The 17870-nt window shown below is 46.3% G+C and overlaps 1 protein-coding gene across 9 annotated transcripts in view; it reads left to right on the top strand.

The window, feature by feature from the left end:
• Positions 1-1551: 1551 nt before the first annotated feature.
• NOD1 (nucleotide binding oligomerization domain containing 1) overlaps positions 1552-17870 on the top strand; it is a 48173-nt gene continuing 31854 nt past the window's right edge. For 4 of the 9 annotated variants that reach the window (XR_003028491.4, XR_008626175.2, XM_063605666.1 and 1 more), the window contains exon 1: positions 1559-1740. The gene's annotated coding sequence lies outside the window, so the exon portion shown is untranslated. Of the gene's footprint in view, positions 1741-4349; positions 4491-17870 lie in introns of all 9 variants that reach the window. The other 5 variants (XR_008626174.2, XM_003833377.6, XM_055115813.2 and 2 more) reach the window with 4 other exon arrangements.

Raw genomic sequence — 17870 nt, 5'->3', positions numbered from 1 at the left:
GGCAGGCATCCCCGCGGTGATCAGACACCAATGAAATGTAGGTGAATAATCAGGCAGGTGTCCCTGCAGTGATTAAACACCAAGGGACGACTGTTTTCCCGAGTCCGTGACTGGAGCTGGAGTTTTGGGTCCATGGATAAAATATGTCTCCTTTGTCTCTACTAGAGAGGAGAAAGAACTGGAATTGGAAATAGAGGGAGATTGAAGGGTAGTGAGAGAGGCTGGAGAAGACAGTGAAAAGACCGCTTACCCGATTTGAAATTGGTGAGATGTTCCTTGGGCTGTTTGGTCTGAGGACCTGAGGTCGTAGGTGGATCTCCTCACAGAGTGAGGGTGAGGACAGGGGACTGGTGTCCTGAAGGAGTCCTCCTGTCCCGGGTCTTTGGCACCAAATGTCACACGTGTCCGTGTGAAGAGACCACCAAAAGGCTTTGCGTGAGCAGTAAAGCTGTTTATTTCACCTGGGTGCAGGTGGGCCGAGTACGAAAAAAGAGTCAGCAAAGGGAGTTAGGGGTGTGGTAGTTTTATAGGATTTGTGTGGGTAGTGGAAAATTACAGTCAAAGGGGGTTGTTCTATGGTGGGCAAGGGGGGGCCGGGGGGGGTGGAGGGTCTACAAAGTGCTCAGTGGGGGAGCTTCTGAGCCAGGAGAAGGAATTTCACAAGGTAATGTCATCAGCTAAGGCAGGAACCAGCCATTTTCACTACCTTTGTGATTCCTCAGTTGCTTCAGACCACCTGGATGTGTACATGCAGGCTTGGGCTCAGAGGCCTGACACAAGTTGGCACATTTGATCCTATCAACTTTAGTTTGCACTTTCACTTTTGATTTAAGAACATACTTTCTGTTTCTCAGAGGGCAGCCTCTGATGGGAATTTTAATACTCACAAGCATCAGCGGCTATATGATTGAATGTACTTCTTCAGTGTGAATAAGTGACAACTTTCTGTAGCATGATATCCCTTATGGACACGTTCCCCATTCAAAACGTTTTAAAACTATTTTATTGGGGACATTTATTAGCATGTTAAAACTCTTTTACAACCTATTAGAGCATATGCATAGAACATAAATGTACACTGCCAAGAACAAATTTAAGGATAGGAAGAAAAGCTTACATTTTTAAAAAAGTATAAATTGAAATGTATGCAGTGTAATTAAAATTTGATTACGTTAACCTCCATTTCATCAGGACCACGTGTCGCGTTTTAACAAGAGTTTCCCTATCATGTCCAGGCTTTGGCTCTGGTTGCAGGCGCTGGGTAGGCACTTTTACGAGGAGGGGCCTGGCACGATGGCACCACAAATTCCCAAGTGTGTCACCTCTGGGCGAACTTGGGCCTGTCCACTCGGCCCTGCGCGGTGGCCAGGGGCTCACCCTCTCGCACCGGGCGCCCCTCTGCGGGCAGCTTCTCTCGCCCCCCCCCGCGCCAGACCCGGGCGAATGGCAGCACCGTGGGACCCTGCCTTGACCGCCCCCGCCCGACGGCGGCCCCTCCCAGCAGCCGGCAGGCTCTTGGGCGCGCCAACAGAGAGGCGCGGCTGCGCCTGTAGTCGCAGCCAGTTCCCGTTCCGGGCCCGCGAGGCGGCCGCCCCGGTCCTGCCCCTCCCTCGCGCTACTGCGGGAGCAGCGTCCTCCCGGGCCACGGCGCTTCCCGGCCCCGGCGTCCCCGGACCATGGCGCTCTCCGGGCTCTTCTCTAGCTCTCAGCGGCTGCGAAGTCTGTAAACCTGGTGGCCAAGTAAGTCCCAGCGACTGGGGATTCGCGCGGGGCAGACCCTTTCTGGGGTCCTGGGCGCTGCGAGTGAGGAGGCGCAGGGAGGCGGGATCTGCGTGCGGGCGGAACGCAGCGCGGCTCTGGAGGAGCTCTGGGTGGAACCAAGCGGAGAAACCCGCGAGTTTGAAGCATGTAGCGAAAGTTGAGAGGGATGAACTTCACAGTCAGCGGAATCGTTTATCCCACTGTGGTCGAACGCAGGGGTTCTCAATCGTGCCAGCAGCTTAGAACCACCTGGGGAGCTTTTAAAATCCAGATATCCAGGCTGCACCCTAGATCGATTCCATCAGAGGCTCACGGAGTCAGACCCAGGCCTCCGTATCTTTTAAAAGCTCCCCAAGTGATTCCAGTGTGCAGCCAGCGTTCGAGGGTTTGTGGCAAAGGCTGGAAGGGCAGACAGGGGCCTTCATGGAGTCCCGCCTGCAGACGGGACAGCAGCTCCCAGTGTCCTGCTTGGTCCTGGAGAGAGGGTGAGAACTTCCCTTGGGTTTCATGCTCCACAAAGTAAGGAAATGAGACAATGCCTGGCAAGGTCGCCTGAATATCACATTCAAAAACGCCTCCAATGTGCGCAGTTGTTTTGGCACATTGTGAAACACATAGGAAATGACAGAAGTTGATGTCTCATTAGCTCTGCATTCTAGGAAACATTTCGGTTGTTGGTGTTTGAAATTAAGTCTGGGGAAGCTAGTAAACCCATGGCCTTGATGACTTCTGGCCTTTCAGCTTTAAGGGTGAAGCCAGGGCCGGGCGCGGTGGCTCACGCCTGTAATCCCAGCACTTTGGGAGGCCAAGGCAGGCGGATCACCTGAGGTCGAGAGTTCGAGACCAGCCTGGCCCAACATGGTGAAACCGTCTCTACTAAAAAAAAAAAAAATTAACCGGGCGTGGGGGCGCATGCCTGTAATCCCAGCTACTCGGGAGGCTGAAGCAGGAGAATTGCTTGAACCCGGGAGGCAGAGGTTGCAGTGAGCCGAGATCGCCCTGTTGCGCTCCAGCCTGGGCAACAAGAGCGAAACTCCGTCAAAAACAAAACAAAACAAAAAAACAAAAAAACGGTGAAGCCAGAAGTCGTGCTTGCCAAAGGGTCGAGTTTGTTCTCCCTCAAAGCCCCTGTTGAAGATTGAACTATCACTTTCAGGGAAGAGTAAAAGAGTAACTCCACGATGCATCTTAGAGAGGAGTGGATTCCCTGTTCTCACCCAGGCGTAGATGCCAGGGGCCAGGTAGCTGAAATCCAGGCAAACCAGGCATTGACAAAGTACAGACTTCTACCGAATATGCCAGACAGATAAGCAAGCTGTGTTTAAAACAAACAGCAGAGTGGTAGAAGAGGGCTCTTTCAAATATTGTAAGAAGAGTAGGTTTTATTTTTGTGGAGTGGAGAAATAAGTTCACGCTTTGGAACCCATCAAATCTGGGTCAAAACTCGGATTCTGTCACTTCTATGCTGTGACTTTGGGCAAGTTCCTTGACCTCTCCAAGCCCCTGTTTTCCCACCTGTAAAATAAAGAGCAACTCTCTCCTGAGGCTAGCATAGTTCAGCGAGATAATGTGCATCACACACCTGGAAGGTGGTGGCGCTGGCAGGTGCTCTGGCAGAGGTAGTTATTAGACACTGGAGTGGCAGTTTGTGCCCGTTAATTGTTTACTTAGTACAGCCACTATGAGGGAGAATGTTTGTCTATAAAATGTTTCCTTCAACGCTCCATTCCTTCTCCTGCCCTGCTGCCCCGCTCAGGGACTTAGCGGGCTTTAAGTCTGAAATCTTAGGCTGCAAATCCCCTCAGTCACCCAGGGAGTATTAATGGCTCTGGAATACAGTTTTACTGCATGTGATAGGAATGAATATTTTGACACACACACACTCAAAAGCTGTTCTTAATCTTGAGACTTCCTCCTCTCTGTTGCCACATATATATCTTTTAAATGGCTTTCCCAGAAAGCTGGGCTGTGCACAGTGTCTCAGAATTAGTGTATGTGCACACACACACATGTTGCTCCCTGCTGACAACATCCTCAGACCATACCCTTGGTGTTCCTGTTTTGCTCCTGACTCTTGGCCTAGGGACAGTGAATCTTTCTTGAATGACCAAGGACAGTCAGGGATCTGAGGAAGGGAGAACCCAAATTCTACAATTGCTGATGCCTGCGTCCCAGCTGGAACTTTACCCTGGTACATGCTCTGTGCATCATGGATGGTCACTTTGATCCTAACAGCAGTGCTGTTTAGATTAGACATCAGAAATAGAAACAGTAAGTAATATAGGCCTAAAGATCAAGTGTTTTTCTAGTGTATGTGTGATCACCGATATTTGCTTACACAAGACTATCAAAGTCTTATCTCTTATTCAAAGAAAAGGATTCAATATTTGTTCAAAATCTAAGATATGAACGTAGGATTTAAGGTTTAAGTTACTAGTTTCTTCTATCATTCTTATTATTGGGGGGATTTTTTTTAGGCAAGAAGAAATTAGAAAAGCTAAAATGTGTACTTATCCTGAATTTTTGTCATGCAGAGGCTCTAGGTATTTTGCAAGTTTTCAGAAGTCCCGTTTTCTTTTATCTTCTAGGGACAGTCAGTTGCATGTCACACAAGGGGCCTCCTTTGATTTATCCAAAAGGTCTGACCTGGTTTCTGGAAAAACTCTTTAGCGCATCAAATACTCGTTGAGGGCAAGTGTTGTTTCTAAACCTGACTCTTGTGGTGAGAGGTGAGTAGTCACTGGCATGTCAGTTAGCTGACATTTTTTACCCACGCTAGAAAGTTCATTCAAGCAAGACTTCCTGGCTTGAACTCTTATTTAAACATGTGTTTTATCTGGAACTGCCACAGACCAAACTGTGGGCAGAGATTCCTGTGCAGAGTTGGCTAAGGCAGGCATGCCACCGGCCCTTCTCTTCGCCATCCTCCCTGTCTCTGGAGCCATTGAGCCAACCGGGGATGATGCCACTCTGAAGGGATCTTACCTTGGTCCTCTAATGGGGCAGAGTTCCCTGATGAGGGATGCACGTCCTTAGAGCCAACAAGGCAATTTTGTATTATACTGCATGGAAATTAAAAGTTACTCTCCAGTAAACTGCCACTTTAGAATTTGTTTTACTGAAGCGTCCTTTTCCTCTAAATTATAGAGCACTGTAGTAAGGGCCCAGATAATTTCAAAGTGAGCACCAGATTAGTGCCAGGTTTTGGCAGATTAAGATTTTAATAAAACATGAACATTCACCTTGATTACATTTGTTTCAGAAAGTTGATGTCCCTTGGCCTTCTGTTCTGTCATTGCCACCATACAGGTTAGGGTCAGAATTGGGAGAATGTAGTCACTTGGTAGATATTTTCAGAGCCACATGCAACTGGGCCTGGCAGTCACATATTGCTAAGGAAACGCCTTACATGGTAGCAGAGCTGAGAGCAGATGATGATTTACTTGGGAGAGTATTCGTTTTCTAATTCCCAAAAGATTAAAAGTCTAATGAGTAAGAACTTACCCTGCTTCTTGTAACACATGCCCAGATTGCTGCCTATGACCTCAAAACCAAACCTTCTTGGAAGGAACTGGGGGAAAGCTAGGCTTTTTTGGCAGGGGATATCCTAACTCCTTACAACACAGGCCCCTTCAGTGAGTGGGTCATTCCTAGACTCCATTTAACAAAGCTAGTGTTTCATACTTAATATGAAAACAGGCATGTTGATGATTTCAAATAGAGATGTTGGGTCTATAAAGTATACCAGACATGCAGGGCTGAAATGGAAGAAACAATGGGTTTTGGAGTCAGAACCAGGATCCAATTCCTATTTTATTCCTTACTTCAGGGGTCCCAAATCCCTAGGCCATGGACCAATACCAGTCGGTGGCCTCTTAGGTGGGCCGCACAGCAGGAGGCGAGCAGCAGTGAGCAAGCATTACCGCCTGAACTCTGCCTCCTGTCAGATCAGCGGTGGCATCAGATTCTCATGCGAGGGGAACCCTATGGTGAACCGCACACGCGAGGGATCTAGGCTGCACATTCCTTATGAGAATCTAATGCCTGATGATCTGAGGTAGACAGTTTCATCCTAAAACGATCTCCCCTGTGCCCCTACTCGCCGCTGTCTGTGGAAAAATTGTCTTCCATGAAACCAGTTCCTCGTGCCAAAAAGGTTGGGGATCACTGCCTTAACTAACTGTGTGACCTTCACCAACATACTTAACCACTCCAACTCTGTGTCCTCCTTTGTAAAATAGTTACAATAATGCTTTCCTTGCTGGGTAGTTTTCAGTATTTGATGAGCTAATCTATGTAAAGTGCTTGGCACATCACCCACCTTCTAGTAAGTCATGATTATGATGATAAAGATTATGATGATTACTTTGGTTCCAGGGCTGGTCTTTCCTTCTCCTAGTTGTGTGACTTCAGATAAGGTTTTTAATCTTCTTGAGCCTCGGCTTTTGAATCTGTAAAATGGGCTAACTCTACCTATCTGGAAAGATTGCTTTGAGGCTTGATTTGATTAAATGAAATGATGACAGGCCTGATCTCGTAGACCCTAAATAAGAATAGCATTTACATAGACTTCCTGTGTCCCACACCGGTCTAAGAGTTTAGGGTTTTCGATGTTTGTTTTTAGCTCATTTTATCTTCCCAGCGCCCCTGTGCAGTGGTTATCATTTCCCTTGTTTTATAGAGGAGACAACTGAGGCTCAACAAGATTAAATAACTAGCCCAAAGTCTATCCCAGGACTTGAAGCTGAGTCCCTGTTCTTAACCACTGCCCCAGCTGCTCAGTGAGTACCCCCACCCCTGCTTATTCTACCTACCTCCTGAAGCCCACCTGCTGCCATTAACAGTCAGATGTGCTTATGCTCTGTGTAGGGCCATATTTCTGGAAACAGAGCCCCTGCTTCCAAAGAGCAGCTTACTTAGGAAGTGAAAGTGGCAGCTCACTCCTCCTGTCGCCTCCTGCCACTTCCAGATAACATTAAACCTCATCCATTGCTTAGGCTGGTTAATCTAATATCAACTGGAAAAAAAAATCTGATACTGATATTGACTAACATTATTAGAGTGGGTTGCAATGTTAGTTTTGAGATAAATGTCATCTCGATGCACTGAGATTTGTTAGCCTGTGTGTAATAAAACATGCCTTCACCCAGACAGATGTGGGGGGTGTTTGGAAGACAGAAACCAGGCCTAGGAGATCCCAGGTTGAGACTCAGGTGGACAGCAACAGTATTGAAAATAATAGTACATCAAAGGTGCAGTGGTCTGTTCTAAGTACACCACCTTTTTTGCCATTCCTTACTCATCCTGCCTCTCCTTTACCCCAGTGGCTTTGGCCTCTTCTTGAGTTCTGGCAATCTTCCCTGAGGTCTGGGTCAGTGGAATTTGGGGGCCCAGAAAGGCAAATTCTCAGTTGAGTGAGGTGTGGCTGCTTTAGCGTTCCTGATAATGAGGTAGTAATTGTTTTTCTGGCTTTCTGTGTGTGTGAAGTGCTCTGCTGGCCCCCCACCCTGGTGTGGAAGGCTGTTAGAAAGCTATTTATAGCTCTTGGTTCCTTCTGGCACTTTGGGGCTTCAATTCTGCAACATGTTAATTCAACGAATATTATCAGAAAATCTTGCTGGTGCCAGGAGTCTACTAAGTACTTGGATTACAGCAATGAATGAAACAGACCCTGCCTCTGGCCATATGGAATTTGTAGGCTGCCAGGTGGAGAGGATGTCTTAGTCAGCTTGGGTTGCTAAAACTATCATAGACTGGGGGGCTTAAGCAACAAACATTTATCTCTCACACTTCTGCAGGCTGGAAGTGTGAGACCTGGTTGCCAGCATGGGAGTTTGGTGAGGACCCTCTTCCTGATTTGTGAAAGAGGTTTCTCATGTCTCTTGCTGTAAGGGCACTAATCCCATCATTGGGGCTCCACCCCCACGACCTCATTTAAACCTATTCACCTCCCAACAGCCCTATCTGTAAACACCATCAAATCGGGGGTTCTCCCTCACCATGTGAACTTTGGAGGGACATAAACATCAGTCCATAAGTAGGAGGTTAGGGCAGTAAGCACACAGGTAAATACATAATTGTAACTTGTGGAAAGTGCTTTAAGTGAAAACAACAGCATGTCATGAGACAGGAGATCAGAGCAGAACTAGAATTAGGAGAGTCTGGGGACGCCTCTCAAGGAATGAGCCTTTTCAACTAGGACTTGGGATGAAAAAAAGAGTGAAATCATGCTGGATGCAGAGAACAGTGGGTTCAAAGACCCAGAGGTGAATGGGAAGGATGTGGGTGTGTTGAGTGGCTGGTGTGGTAAGGCCCAAGCCCAGGAGGGTACAGAGCTAAATAATGAGACACACTCAGGCCAAGTAGGGCCTCCTGGGCTGGGTAAGGATTTGGGATTTTATTCTAAAGTGCAGAGGGAAGCTTTGGAGGAATTTCCCCTCCTGACTTTTTCCTGTCATTCATAATATACAAGAAAAAGATCATTAGTCACTTCTATTTATTCAGATAATGAACAATCTCTACTTCTTAAGCTATATAAACCTTGTCTTAGTGTGTGAAACAATTCTGGAGTGTCTAGTTTTCAATCTCCAGATGAGGGAACTGAGGCTCAAAACAAAGTGAAAGAAGGCAGAGGCAGGATTTGGAACCAGGCCTGCCCAGCCCACGGCACATGCTCTGTAGTTTTCTGGGACAGATGACTGTAAATGCATGTGGGCCTCCTAGGCACCCGGCATCCTTCATCAGGAGCTTCAGTGGATGGACTAGGGTGGAGTCCAGTCCTTCCTGGCTCTTTAGAAACAGGAACAAAAGACCCCGAAGAGTGGAGGGAGGTTGGGCATGTACAGGTCAGGGGGTCAGAATCTGCAGGCACCAAATGTCAGGGCCCCCTGGCTATGGGAAGGGCTGTCAGTTTTTCATGCTAGTCTGTTCTGCTCCTCCTAGCTGTTGCCCAGAAATCCCAAAGGGGGTGCCTTCCCAGCTCTGTTCACCTTTGAAAATCTGAATTCATCATTTGTGTGCACTTGGGAGGCCCAGGGTTTGGTAAAAACAAAATTCTTTATTGGGAGTTTTCAGGTCACAGGAAAAGCCTCCACTGTGTGGGACCCACATCCTTAGCACTGCATGCTGGCTGCTTCCAGGCATCTGCACTGACCCTGTTTCTCCTTCCTTGCTGTGAAGCGGTCGTGAGGTTGCAGTGCCAGATGTGTTGCAGGCCAGGTGTATCTCGGCTGGTTGGGCAGGCTTTCTGCTTAACATGGGACCTCACTTAGTGAGGGAAGAGAGCAGTCCTGGCCCAGGGGGTGCAGTGTCTGGGGCAGATGCTTTAGGGGTTATGGCTCTATCATCTTCTCAACCTCTTAATGCCACTCAGGGTCACCACACATAAATCCCTGGGTACTCTCCCACTTAGCTCTGTGACAGGTTTGTGTCCTAGATGCTTGCTGACTCTGTATACATGTTCAATGGGGTTAATAAAAGTCTTCAGCTAAGCATTTTGGCCAGCGATCAGCAGAGTGTTTATTTGCTGCGGGCCCGGTTTCAACTCCCACTTTGGTGGTGACTAATATATTTTGTTCTTGTGGAGTGCTTTTCATTTGATAAGCCCCAGACACTTTCTGTGTCAGTCCTAAATGCCATATCCAGATGTCCTCCAGCTTCCAGATCGGCCACTTCTGTGGCACTTTCCTCTGCATAAACACTTCAGCCCTCTCGCAGAGTGGAGTTCCAGGAAACCGGTTTCCACTTCAAGGCTCTGTTGTTTTCTGCTGGCTTTCTTCATTAAGATATTTTTATTCACTGGCCCCTCAGAGATGAATATCAAGTGCAGTGTTTTGGGAACTTTGTTTTTCAAAGCCTGGATAAAACCAAGAAAATGTCAAGCAGTAGGTGATTAAGTACCAAGTGGTCGCACAGGCAATGCTTTTGACATTGACAGCTGGGCTCTGGTTAACCTTTTAAAGACAGCAGCGAAGATAAATGCCTTAGAGCAACAGAAACTATTAGTGATGGAAAGTTGAATTTATTCACCAATAAACTTGGTAAGTGACATTCCCTAAGTGAGCCTGTGAATTATGGAAATCCACGTATCAGTGGACATGATGAAGCACCTGCTATACGCAGTGCACCGGGCCAGATTCATTCATTCGACGGTTCCTATCGAGCACCCTCTATGTGCTGGAGATACGGTGACTCACCAGATGGTCGCCCTCCCTTGTCATCAGTGCTGGCCTTGAAGATGACAGATGGAAATGCTGGCCTAGGCTGCCCTCTTGTAGGTCATGGCCGGTGCTTACTATGTGACCAGTGCTGTTCTAAATACCGTATGTACGTGTATTAACTCACTGCATGCTCACAGAGATCCCTACATGGAGTAGGTGCAGTTATTATCTGTACTTAGAAGAAAACAGAAGCACAGAAGAGAGCATTATTTGTCCAAGTCACATAGCTGGTGATTGGAACCAGATAGCCTGGCTTTAGAGTCTGTGTCCTTCACTGCCACTACCAACCAATGTGAAAGGAAAATAATCAACTTAGGACACAAAGTTGCACGCCCTCTGAGAGAGGCGGGGATAGAATACCATGGGCCTTCCCAGCAGGGAGAGATGGGCTTAGGGGAGAAACAGAGTAAGGTGGGAACCCTACCCTTTTCCCATTCTGACAGGTGACATCCCCGCTGGGGGGATGGAGGAAATGTTTGGCTACTGAGGAGGCTACTCTGGCCAGAAGTAGACAAAAGAAGCAACTGTCTCGCAGCCAGGAGACTTGGATGCTAGTTTTGATTGATCCAGACAAGTCCAGGGCCCTGCCCAGGGCCTCTGTTTTCCCATCTCTAAAATAGGTGGCTTGGACAACATTCTGTTTGACCTCAGGAGCCCAGGATTTCAGCAGAGAGGGGCGGAGCTGGCTCTCTGTGCACTCTGAACAGGGTTTCCTGACCAGAAGAAGATGTTTGGCTCTGAGAGATGTGGGGGCAGGCATTGGACTTCCCAGAAGGCCGTGGCAGCTGTGAAAGGATGTATGCATTCCACTGTGGTCCCACCCCGAATGCTGACGTTGGCTGTGTCTGCATTCCTTTCTTTGTAGGCAGGATGGCAGTGTCTGTGTGTCTGGAGCTCACACTATAAGGTACTTTGTATGACAGACAGAGGGAGCTAGAGGGAGGGAAGAGGGAGCAGGGAGGGGAAGGAAGCCGGGAGAGAGAAAGGTGATTCCGAGAGGGACTGACTTCCATCTGCTTTCAAATTCTGAGGGATTAGGTGCTTTCAGATACTTAAAGTCAGTGAGTGTCAATGGAGTTAAAAAGCTTCCAATAATAATTGTAGCTTCATCCATCTGCTAAATTGTCTCCAGAGTCGGCTGTCTATAGTGTTCTGGCATGGCAGAGGCCCACATGACCGGGCTTGTTTTCCGGGTTAAGTTCCTTAAGAAATTGTAAACCAAGCAAGAAAAACAAACAGACAACAACAGAACACAGATTGTTGTGGATCATGCAGCAGGAAAAGCAGGACCCCATTTGAGCTGACCAAGCATATGTGTTCTCCGTGCAGCTCTGTCGAAGCTGTGTAAAATGTGCTTGGTGCTGGCTCCTGCCAGATGCTGTTGGCATGGCTTCATCCACCCAGCTTGCTGTTGGGTAACTTGCAGAATGAAGAAGTCTGTTGTTCACGTCATCACCACAACCCTGAACATCCAAGCAGTTCATGTCAACAACTAGAGTATAATTATCTTCTTTACTTATAAAACTGTGGAGCCTGTGGATTAAATTCACCAAAATGAATCATATTCAAGAGAAGTCATTTCCTAAAGGAGAATTCAGATGTGGTCCCCATTCGTGGGTATATGTGTGCCAGTTATGTTGGGGGTTGGTGGAGCCCACTCTAATTGACATTTGCAATCTGGGTTATATCACCTCTGAGGTAGGCAGGTACCTACATGAGGTAGGCAGGGAATGATGGCTTTAACTTAGTTCATTCAATAAATGAATATCAGTTATCTATTCCTATTGTCCAGGATGGTGGTGGGCAGAATGTCTTAGAAGCCCATGTTGTGTATGGCAGGTTGTGACTTTACCAGAGATGGCATTTTCTGGTTAAACTTGGGTGATAGGATGTGTTTTTAACAGAAAGGGAAAAAGAATCTGAACTAGTTTCCTTGGTAATAATAACCATTTGGGTTGGGGAGCTGATACTGGTTAGGAAAATGTGAGGCCCCTTTGACATCATCCATTTGCTGCTGATAAATCAAAATTAAAACATCACTCGGTGTCAGAATGTTCCAGAAGGCAGTTGAGCTGCTAAGGTTTTAAAGTGTTCAGAGTTATGTGTTATATGAAAAAAAGAGGAAATACAAGACAAAGGAAATGAAACGTTTGGCAACCATTGAGCATTTCTTCAATATGGTATTTCTTGTGGCTCTGGGATTTTAAAAATCCACTTGAAAGCCAGTATTGTTGACTTTTGCTCTGTACTATTTTTGTGGGGACTGATTATTTTTCACTTTATATTCCTTATTTCTAACTAGGCTTAATGGTAATACCCTAAGTTGATGGCCTTCTACTAAATTTAAAACAAAATATAGGCCGGGCGCGGTGGCTCACTCCTGTAATACTAGCACTTTGGGAGGTCGAGGCAGGTGGATCACCTGAGGTCAGGAGTTCAAGACCAGCCTGGCCAACGTAGTGAAACCCCGTCTCTACTAAAAATACAAAAATTAGCCGGGTGTGGTGGCAGGTGCCTGTAATCCCAGCTACTCAGGAGGCTGAGGCAGGAGAATCACTTGAACCCATGAGGTGGAGGTTGCAGTGAGCCGAGATCGTGCCATTGCACTCCAGCCTGGGTGACAAGAGTGAAACTCTGTCTCAAAACAAACAAACAAACAAAAACAACAACAACAACAAAAAAAACTGTTCCCACCCACAATCCCATCAGATTTATTGTGATACTTTCACAAAACAGGAAGAGCTTTTTATTGATTTACAGGTGCACAGAAAGTCTTAACATCTCATCTGAGTTTGTTTGGTCTTAATGAACCATTGTTTAGTTTAATGAAGACCAAGCATTTTCTCTCTAGGGCAGGTGGGCCCTTTGAGTTGAAAGTCATAGTTCCTCAAAACAAGGCCGTCGCTGAGAATGTTGTGCTGGCCTGCCTCAAGATGTCCTGAGATGCCCTAATGAGGAAAAGGCCCTAAAATATTTTAATCATGCAAGTGTATAGCCTTCTTATAAAAAAATAAAACATTACGAATAAAAGTACTACCCTACTCCTGGTGTCCTCTCCCTTTCCAGAAGTAATTTTTATTCTCACACCGTGTGTCTTCTCACAGGTGGTTTTCTTTGCATTTACATTCACGGACGTATGCCTATAGAAAACGTGGAGTGCTTTGTGTATTTGGAGGGCAGGGGATGTGGGCAAGCCATATAAATGTTATTATACTCTATATTTCTTTCTGCAACTTACATTTTTCAAGTGACAGGATGTCTTAAGGCTCTTTCTATGTCAGTACATGTAGCTCCACCGTGTTCTTTTTCATCAATGGTCGGCTTGGCTTTTAAGGATACCAACCCAGTATTTCTAACAGAAATGATGGATGTGGTTCTGTGGAGCCAAGTGAGGGGTGGAGTGAGGTGGCAGGACCCAATACAAGTTGGGAGAAGGTGAATGATGTAACCTAAGGACAAATAAAGCAGGTGCATGTCCTGCCTATTTTTCTTCCTAGTAAAGTAGTATCTCCCTATATAGATTACTGCTGAGTCTGAGGTAGACAGGGAATGGTGTTATATTTTATCTTAAATCTTAATTTCATAAATAGTTATAGTATCTGAAAAAGGTTGTAGTGACTTTTCTGTGCTAAGAGGGGTCCTTTAATGTAGTGGGCTCAGACGACGAAGGTTTTTTGTTTTGTTTATTTTTTAAGAAACAGGAGTCTCACTTGTCACCCAGGCTGGAGTACAGTGGTGTGATCATAGCTCACTGTAGCCTCGAACTCTGAACTCCTGGGCTCAAGTGATCCTCCTGCCTCGGCCTCCTGAGTCATTAGGACAGTAGGCGTGCACCACCATGCCTGGCTATCAAACAATCAAGGTTGGTTTCTTCCTCATATCTTATGTCCTTTGTGAGTTGGCAAGAGCTACTCATTGTGGTTATTTGTGGGCCTGAGCTGATGCAGCTGCCCCCATCTTGTGCTAATCATAGTGCCAGAAGCAAAAAAAAAAAAATTGCACATTGATAAATTATGCAGTGATGGCTAAAAGCCTCCTACCCAAAGCAACACATTCCGCTTCTGCTCATGTTTCATGAGTTAAAGCCTGTAACTTCAAAGGGGTAGGGAAGTGTAATCCTACCAGGTGTCTAGGAGAAGAACCTGAACTGTTTGATGAACTGAATACTTCTACCACTGTGTTGGTTTTCAAGGAAGGGGTGGGAAAGTCTTTGAAAACTCTCCTGTGACCCATAAAGTTATATCCTAGAAGCCAATCCTTTCTGTGTTCACAAAATCACTGGCCTTTTCCTGTGGCCGCCAAGGTTGCAGAGAGCAGAGCTGTTTGGGAACTCACTTCAAGAAGTGATCAGAGCTTGAGGAGGGAGGGTCAGGACAGGAGCAGAGGCAGATGGCATGGCACTGGGCCAGGTTCCATATGACCTGGGTGCCAGCAAAGCTGGCCTTGGTTTTGCTTATGCTTGTATTTGTTTCCAAACTATATAGCAAGTATCACAGTAGAAAAACTTACAGAATGGCCTGACTACACAGAGCTCACTGTTGAAAAACGCTGGGTTGTAACTCTAAGATAGCATCTGCTACATTGCTAAAGAATGTTTTATAACAGGGCTTAGATCTGTTAGGAATCTTAGCTGCTACTGTTGCAACACCAATTTGTGGAAAGCTGTGTTATTTTGAAATATAAACATGAAAAAAAAAAAGAGCAAATAATGATTCCAAACAATTGGGTGCCTGAAGAAAGTGAAATCATGAGGCCAGTGTGGATGATGGGAAATGACTTTCTTGAGGTTTCTGTTCTCGATCTGGCCCCATCAGTTGGGATGGAGTCCAGTCTTGTCTGCTCATGCTGGGAGGAAGGCGCTCATAGTCACAATGGAGCAGGGAAACCTCTGCTGGGTGATTCTGCACAGCAGGAAGCTCCTGCTAAATGGATCATGTTTGCTAGTGTTTTTTAGGCTGCAGAGAACAGGGGCACACTGAGGCTCTCTATGTTCATGGGGGTTTATTATAAAGATACACAAAATAAGGGAAGCTGTGGCTGGTGGCCTCAGCTGTGGGCAGCCAAACCCACACCTCCTGTGGGTTTTTGGGACTCAGCATCTCTCTAAATGTCTCAAATTCAAACTCTCTGAGAGAGGAGCTCTAACTGGGTCTCCCTGTCACCTGCCATTACAGAGGGCTGCAGTGGAGCAGACACGTCTGTGATCATGCTGGCTGGAGCCCAAGGAAGCCCTTGAGAGCCACGGCCCCCCCCCCCCCGTCTCTCTCTGCTCATTTCTTCTTCCACACATTCACCATACTTGTGATTCCTTGTTCTGTGTCTGTCTGTCCTGCCCAGTTGTAAACTCTGTGAGGGCGGGGAGCTACTTGACCTCTGTGTGCCTCAGTTTCCTCATGTGGAAATTGGTGGTAACAATGACCCCTGGCACCTAGGGTTGTTGCAAGGATTGAGATAATAGAAATTAGTAAATGATTCACTCATTACTGAGTGCCAGCCCTGGCCTAGGCATTTTGTGCATATTAACTCACTTAATCCTTACAGCAACATTTTGAGGTGGAACTCTTACCTTGAGGCAATCACGGCACAGAAAGGCTGGCTAACTTGCTAACAAGTGATGGTCCTTATAATGAGTGACTTATAATAAAGTCCCATGAACAGACATAAACTGAGAGTGCCCCTGTTCCCCACAGCCTAAAATCACCAGCAAACATGGTCCATTTAGCAGGAACTTCCCTCTAATTTGCTCATGAGTCAGAATTTGAACACTGCTGTCTCTAGAGATCCCAGACACCACAGATTTCACCCTTATGTTGTCCTGCCTCTCACCATGTGTGTAAAGCCTTAACATCCATGCTGATGCCCTAGTAAAACACTTGGTGTTAGCTATTATCAGACTAGGCCCTGCTGGGGCCCTTGCACGTTGCAGGGCCGGACATGAGGAAGTGCTCAGTGGATCTCTATAGAAGGAATGAACAGCTGCAACCTCATGGAGTTGTCCCACCACTCTCCGCCCCTGCCCACCCCCTCGCAGCTATCCCATGGGTCACGCTGATGGTAGAGCACTGTCATGTGCCTCGCAGCTGGCAGAGGCTGCTGGGCAAGGTGTCCAGGTTTGCTGTAGCAGTTCAGGCAGGCATGGCCGGGCCGAGGAAAGGGAGACCATTTGCCATTATCTTTGAGCCTCCCTTTGGCACGTGGAATTTCTCAGATGCAGAGCTTTAAAGCAGCAGAGTGGCAGGTGAGTTCTTACCCTTCTTTATAAGAGAAAAACCAGGGAAAGCAAAGCATTCTGCTTTCTAGAAGCCAAGTCACCCAGAAGCCAGCTTCTGCAGCTCCAGAGAGGGCCTTAGCAGTTACAAAGAAACACAAGATAATGGTAAGAGTACAACAAAAACATGGTGTGATGCCAAACATGCAAAAAGTCAGTGTGGGCGCAAATGCATGCAGAGAAAAGCTGAAAGGAAGTGCTCCAAAATGAGAATAGTGGTTATTGCATGTGGATAATAGGGAACTTAATTTATTCCTCTAAATTTTTTTTTTGCATTTCCCAAGTTTTCTACAGTGAGCAGGTATTGTTTTATACTTACAGAAAAAGTTATTAAAACATAGAAAGGAACATGTGGAGAACATCTTTATAAAATGTTTTTTTTTTAAATCTTAGCATCTCAGTTATAAGAAATGCACATCTCCGCTCAGGGTCCCCTGGGACAGTGCAAGGAAAGAAAGAAGCCTGCGGTGAAAGTGACACTGAGTGTGTGTGTATCTGTGGTTTCTCTGGGGCCGCCCCATGATTCAGGGACAGAGTCCTGGTTGCTCTCCAGGAGGTGAGACTCCTTTCTAGGTCAATCATTTCCTGGGGGGTCCTGGTGACCTCACGAGATATTAATATAATATAGTTCGGTTAGTACCCATTTCTGTTTCCGAGCTTATGAACACTTCCTGTTGCTCATCATTTTTGTTTTTGTCTTGGGATCATTTTTTTTCTACCTGAAAAAGTCTATTTAGTGTTCATTTTAGTGCAGATACGGTAGCAACAAAGTCTCAGTTTTTGTCTGGAAAAACTTTATTTTGCCTTTCCTTAAAAGAAAATCAATTTCATGGAAGTGTAATTTCATACAATAACATTCACAGATTTCAAGCATATGGGTTGCTGACTTTTGAAAAGTCGTATATATCTATATGTATATTCATATAGATACATACACACACATATGTGACTGTATACAAGGGAGAGAGCAAGCATGCAATCAAGACACAGAACATTTCTATCTCCCCAGAAATTTTCCTTATTCCTCTTTGCAGTCAATTTCTCCCCCACTCCCATCTGCCCCCTGCCTCAGGAAACCATTGATCTGATTTCTAGATCAGATTTTCAGAATCATATGCATGAAATCTTTTTTTTTTTTTGAGATGGAGTCTCACTGTGTCACCCAGGCTGGAGTGCAATGGCACGATCTTGGCTCGCTGCAACCTCCGCCTCCCGGATTCAACCAATTCTCCTGCCTCAGCCTCCCTAGTAGCTGGGATTACAGGTGTGCGCCACGATGCCCTGCTAATTTTTGTATTTTTCGTGGAGACAGGGTTTCACAATGTTGGCCAGGCTGGTCTCGAACTCCTGGCCTCAAGTGATCCACCTGCCTTGGCCTCCCAAAGTGCTAGGATTACAAGCGTGAGCCACTGCACCCAGCCCTAAGTACTCTTTTGAGTCTGGCTTCTCTCACTCAGTGTAGTATCTGTGACACACATTCATGATGTATTCTTGTTTCATTGGCATTTATTGTTGAATTGTGTTCTACTGTATGAATATGCTATACTTTGTCAATCCATTCACCAGCAGTTGTCCTCTGTGTGAGCTACAAGTTATTCTGTTATAGCCAGGACTGGAAGTCC

Source organism: Pan paniscus, chromosome 6 (genome assembly GCF_029289425.2).
Source record: "Pan paniscus chromosome 6, NHGRI_mPanPan1-v2.0_pri, whole genome shotgun sequence".
In the NCBI taxonomy this organism is placed as follows: Eukaryota; Metazoa; Chordata; class Mammalia; order Primates; family Hominidae; genus Pan; species Pan paniscus.
The sequence above is the reverse complement of the archived record's forward strand: the minus strand, read 5'-3'. Positions and strand labels throughout refer to the sequence as shown.